Genomic DNA, 6,446 nt, shown 5'->3' with positions numbered 1-6,446 from the left:
AGGCCAAACAAGACCAATATCTGAAAATACAATTTCTAATTAAAATCTCTGAAATCTAATCATAGATTATGAAAGTAGATGAAAAAACATGCACTTTCAAAAAAAACGACACCTGAAAAGGAGGTCATATGAGCTCAAATGAGGCCTTTGAAGTTGCAGAATTGAAGATTAGACAGGTACAACTAAGAGAATCCAAAAATTCTGAAACACATGTGCACCAAAACCAAAAAATAACCACACCACTGCAAAGAGTATGAAAAATTAGCCCAAATCAAAAAAAATTGCACCCAAAAAGGAGCAAAATTGAGCAAGTTATTGGCCTCCAAAGTTGACCCAAAAATTCAAACTACTCAACGGAGAGGGATCTAAAACTTTCCAAAGAAAATGCTGACTGGGCGCTGACTGTGTGCTGCTAACTGGGCAGAAGGTACGGATCCCAAAAATAATTTTTCAATTTTTTTTTTTTTTTTTCAAAAAAAATTTCAGAAAAAAAATAATTTTTTTTTTTGTTTTTTTTGAAAAAAATCCGAAAATTCCGTACCGTACTGTCCAAATTGGGCATAAAATTTCCTCCACACCCAAAAATCAATTTTTGCCAAAATGGGTCGAATTTATACTCCATTTTTATGGAAATGGCCTCCCGGACGCAATGGTGAGGTCGAAAACGCTCCAAGATGCCTCCAAAAAATGCAATTCCTCAGATCCGAAAATAGAAGCCTTCCACGATGTCTCCAAAAACCAATCAATGAAGCCCCAATGGCTCTGATACCATGTGAGATTTTGCCAAGATCAAGGGCACAATGAAAAGTATAAAAATAGAGACAAAAGAATGACAAGAACAAATTGTATTCTCATCAATATGAAAATGATCAACTGGATTCATACCAATACAATGAATATAAGCCTTTTTATATAGGCAAGGCCATATGGATGTACGAGCACACAATCATGACATGTGGCTCAATGAGAAACAAGGGTAGGTAAGAAATGCTAGGGGTAGGTAGGAGAAATAATATAATATTCCACAAGAGCTGGATGACCCACCGAATGTGGAGTGTAACAGCAAAATAAGACCACAAGAGGTGGAATTTATCCTACAAGCTCTATCCCTATGTGCACACTTCCCTAAGTGTCTCAAATCCAAACTACGAAGAGATGCATTATCCGAAGTTAACTTAAGTAAAGTGTAATAATATCCATAATGAATATTTATTTACACCAACAATAATTTTGTAACCTTAACTTTAATTGAATCTTAACATTAATTAATTGTAATCTTATTTGAACCCTAACTATAATACTAATTGAATTTTAATTATAAATTTAATTAAATCCTCAATTTAATGCATAATAATCCCTAACCTAAATTGAATACTAATCTTAAACCTTACCCTAACCCTATTTTAATTCTAATAAAAGTCATGTAATTGAATTGTATTCATAACCTCTTTGAATTTTAACCATAATTTAACCCTAACCCTAAATCAAAAGTTTTGTCTATAAGCCTAATTGATCCTTAACCCTAACTCCAATTTAATTTTATACCAATCCTTAACCTAATTGAACCCTACTCCTAATTAAACTCTAATACTAAACTATAAATCTAGTCCTAATTGAACTATAATCCTTATAATTGAACCCTACTCCTAATTAAACTCTAATACTAAGCTATAAATCTAATCCCAATTCAACTATAATCCTCACTCTATTTGTAATAGTAATTATTATCTTAATAATTTATATTGTGTGAATTATAATGAATGAATAGGTAATCAGAACTCAATCAAACTAGTACATATAAATGTAGTGAATAAATGAGAGACTTAGTAAACCTATTAATTATATAAATTTATGTAAAAAATATTTAATTTTTTCAATTAAAAATACTATAACAGATCTAAAATTTAATATTTATTTGACAATGTGATTAGTGAACAAATCATAAATTATACTTAATAGTAATAAAGAAAATTTAAATATTTACACTAGACTGAAGTGATAACAATTTTTAATTATATTACATTGTATTAATATTAATTATATAATTGTCCAAGGGGTTGAGCTTAACTGGTTAAAACACTGGGTTCTCACTGTGGAAACCCAAGTTCAATTCCCAATAGGGACATAATTCATAGATATAAGTGGTAGAAAACCAATTGAATACATATTTGCAAAAATGAATTTACAATAATGAAGAAGAAAAATAAGATAAATATGTGAAAACAAAATTAAAAAATTAAAAATAAACAACATTTAGTACACCAAAAATAAAAGTTATTTCAAAACCAATAATAAAAAACTAAAAAAGACAAATCAAAATTGACTAAATCATTTCTTTTTCCAAAATCAAATTTAAGAAAATTATATTATTATAAAAATACACAAAACACAATAAAAAAATTGGTGGCAGCTATTCTGGTTGCAAAACCGTGGTGTTATTAACTCCTCTTAAAAATCACAACCATAATTTTCACGATCGGTCTAGTCAAATTTCTGTGATAAGTTAATGTGTTTTTGAAACCAGAATAGCTGCCTCCAAAAAAAAATAGAAAACCAAAAATCGAATTTAAATAATAAAAAAAAAAACACTCCCAAGTCGTACGTATTAAAAATAAATATTTAACAAGTGGGGATACTTGCAAAATAATCTGTCAGCGCACTTGAGGTGGTGGGGCCGCTCTTACTCGTAACTGGGTCCCACATCTACTTGCCATTAGTATTGGCGCGAATTCCCAAAGCATACAGACGTCATATACGCACTCCAAGATCTGTGGAATGGATCTTAAATTTTGTGCCAGCTTAGTGACAGCCGAAATTAATGTGCGCCACCCATTACAGCCAATCGTGAATATTTATCGTCATCGTACGCCTATATTTTTCTGAGGAATGCTACGTACTCTGTTAATCGCAACATAAATTATTTTCACTGCTCTTGTACAGAAGGTAAAGAGCACTCCCACGTTCAGTCAAAGTTATCATGCAAAATAATTATGGCTATTGGCGGCTACCATGCAAGGGTGATAATGGCGGTACTATTTTACAGTAAATTGAAGTTTATTTTCTATTTAAATATAATTTTATACAATTGTTTAGTAATAATATATGCATTAAGTTGAGCTATTTTTCCCCTTGGGATTTGATACTGCGGCTTGCAGTAGAAATTCAAAGAGTTTTTAAAGTTTTTAAATGTGACTAGGGGTAGGTAGTTAGTTGTGGCTGAACAAGAGACAATTTGGAATGAATATATTATGGTTAGTGAAAGGTTACATCTAGTGATACATATGATAGGATTTATTATTATTATTATTATTATTTTATTTCTTTTTATTTTATTATTATTATTATTGTTGTTGTTGTTGTTGTTGTTGTTGTTGTTGTTGTTGTTGTTGTTATGTGATTAGATGGATGAATTTGATTTAAAACTAATATAGTTGAATTTTTATATTATTAATTTTTTACAATTTATGAGATTGTTATTTTTTTTTGTTTTGGTGTTTTAATTTATTTATTGAGAGATTGATACTTAGTATTTTATATAGGTGTTTACAATATGGTTAAGTCATTACATCGAGTATCTTTTGACTGTTTTTAGATTGGATTGTGTATGAATTTTTAGAATCAATGTTTTAGATCACACTTCTCCATCAATCATCTAAAAATTGGAATGAGATTTTTAAATGGTTAGTTGTAAGATTGTGACAACAAAGACAAATTCTTACATGGAAAACCAAAATCAGGAAAAAAAAATGTTGGATTAACAAAATTATAGAAATATAACTTATTTAATTACATCGAGAGGCGTATATAATGGATGCACAAATATGTGTTAATAAAAACTACAACCATTTAATTTGACATGCATATGAGTGTCACATAATTAAATTAAATTAAATTAAATAACTTAAACTTAGTGCAGACACTTAAATTAATAAATGAAATAAAATTAAATAACTTAAATTAGTCAATTAATAATTGATAAAATTAAATTAAATTAATTAAAATTAAAATGAAAACTATCGAATTTAGAATTGGAGTTGGGGGATGTTGAGCGGTAGATGCAGAGTCGGGCTAGGGCTTTCGTGCCCTAGCACATGATCGACCATTGTTGGCAAGTGCGCAAAGGGAGGGTGGTGTAGTGGCTTTCGTAGGGAGGGGTAGTGGTGTTTGGGCGGTTGGTGGCAGGCGATTTGTGTGAGCAGTGACAGTGGTGGTGTTTGGGTGGGTAGTGCAAGGTAGCTTGGGTCTGCAACAGCGTCGGGGGTGTTTGCAGTGTGAGGTGAGGTCGCGGTCGGGCCTTCTCTTTGGTGGCGGTTGGGTGGTGTGTGTGGTGGGTGGGTTTTGGGGGAGGGGTCTCTATGCCTACCTTTGTTTGGAGTGTGACTTTTGTAGGCGGGTGTGATGTCTTGTACCTGGGGAGAGGTTGTTGGGGTTTCTCTTGGCATGGATTTTTGTGTAGCATTGGGATCAAAGTCTTCGAACCAAGGTGTCAAGTCTTTTGTTAATGATCTGTTTGCTCCAGATTTGAGGCTTGCTAGTTCAAGTAGGATGAATAGGTCACGGATTGTGAAGATTGATGGTTGTCTTCAGCGATGCAAGGAGAGGCCCAAATTGGTTATTCCGTTGGAGATAATTGCTGAGGATGTTGAGTATCTTTCAAAGAATTCACTATATTGCAAGTTTCTGGGGATGAGGAGTTTGTTACAATTGTTGGAGACTTGGGCTCAGCGGACTTGGATGCCGGAGGGAGAAATGGAGATTATGTTGTTGGCGAACAACTATTTCATGGTAACTTTTAATTGCATGGCTGATCGCAATAAGGTCTTTGAGGGTGGTCTGTATTTTTATAACCAAGTGGGGTTGTTTGTTAAGCCATGGCATGCAAGATTTAATTAACCCTTTAGAGGATCTTTTGAATTGGGTCCTAGTGTGCGTACGACTACCTCAGCTTCCGGTGGAGTGTTGTCGGGAGGAGGTTTTGTGCATGATAGCCTCGCTGCTGGGGAAGCCTGTTGGATCTTCAACACAAACCCTAGGGAGAAAAGTAATGACTTTTTCTCGCATTTGTGTTGAAATTGATGTAAGTAATCCCTTGCCAAAGGTTGTAGATATGTGTGCGGGTTCTTACTCCTGGGTACAACAATTAGACTATGAAACTCTTCCTTTCCATTGTCGGCTCTGTCATGAATATGGTCACTTGCAACGTAGCTGTCCAAGAGCTAAACCTAAAAAGTCTCAACCGGCACAGCCTTCTCGAAACCCTACTGGGGCGGACAAGGGGAAGACTATTGATCAGGGGGAGCCTGCAGATGTGGACAGTTTTGTTCCTGGAAAAGCCCGCACCAAGAATTGGGGTCAAAAAAGGACATTTAGGGAAAGGCTGGAGGAGGATACCTATAACAGGGTTGAAATTTTGGATGATCTTAGCTAGCAGGAACTGAACCCAAGCTTGATGAACTTGGACCAAGGAGTGATGATGGGATCAATTCATGAAGGTCTCATTTACGATGCTTCTCTAGATCCAAGGGGAGATGGGTCTTTGCACATGGATACTAATCAACAAGTGATGGCTCCAGATGGGTCTACTCCTCTAGCTGAAGCCCCCAAAGGTGGTGGGGACTCTTCACTCCTGGGGTGTACTGTAGGTTTGGAAGCGGCTAAAATCAACAAGTCTTCTTCTCAGTTGGGCCTTATGCAAAAGGACCTCAAGAAAGGTGGGGTAGAGAAAGGAGTTAAACCTGGTAGGAAGAAGGATTTGGAGAAAATTAAACTAATGGGTGAAACTTTAGTGGAGTCAGGATGAGTGAAGACTCTAGATTCGCACTTTTCAAATCCTCTGAAATGATAGTTGTTTCATGGAATGTAAGGGTCTTGAATAGCGGCCCTAGACAGAAAGTTGTTCATAATTTGATTAGAAGTCAGGGTCCTGATGTTTTTTTCTTCAGGAAATGAAGCTTTCAGTGGAGTCTATGTTTGGTTTAGTGCCCAAGTTATGGCAGAATGGGGAATGTCACTGCATTGCTTCTTTTGGATCTTCTGGGGGTGTGGCTTGTCTATGGAACCCAAGGAAGATGCGTCATATGGGGTATGTGCACAAAGATGGTGGTCACAAAAGTAGACACCACCCAAAAAAACATGAAAAAAAAAAGCAGTGTGTATGCGGTTCTAAAATTTGAAATCACCCCGTACGCGCTTAGGTTCGTTGCTCCCAAGCCTAAAAAAGATAGCGCGTACACACCATCTTAAGGAAAGTGAGCGCGTACACTCTATCTTAAGGAAAGTGAGCACGTACACGCTGCTTTTAGGAAAGTGAGCACGTACGCTCTCATAATCCCTAACGAACCGCATACGCGGTACATGTGAAAAAAAGTTTTAAAAAAAAAAATGGGTCTTATTTTCCCGTGACCACGACATTTTTTCCTCCATTTCCTCCACGAAATTGCGAACGA

The sequence above is a fragment of the Cryptomeria japonica genome, chromosome 8 (genome assembly GCF_030272615.1).
Source record: "Cryptomeria japonica chromosome 8, Sugi_1.0, whole genome shotgun sequence".
NCBI lineage: Eukaryota > Viridiplantae > Streptophyta > Pinopsida > Cupressales > Cupressaceae > Cryptomeria > Cryptomeria japonica.
This window is presented reverse-complemented; position numbering follows the sequence as displayed.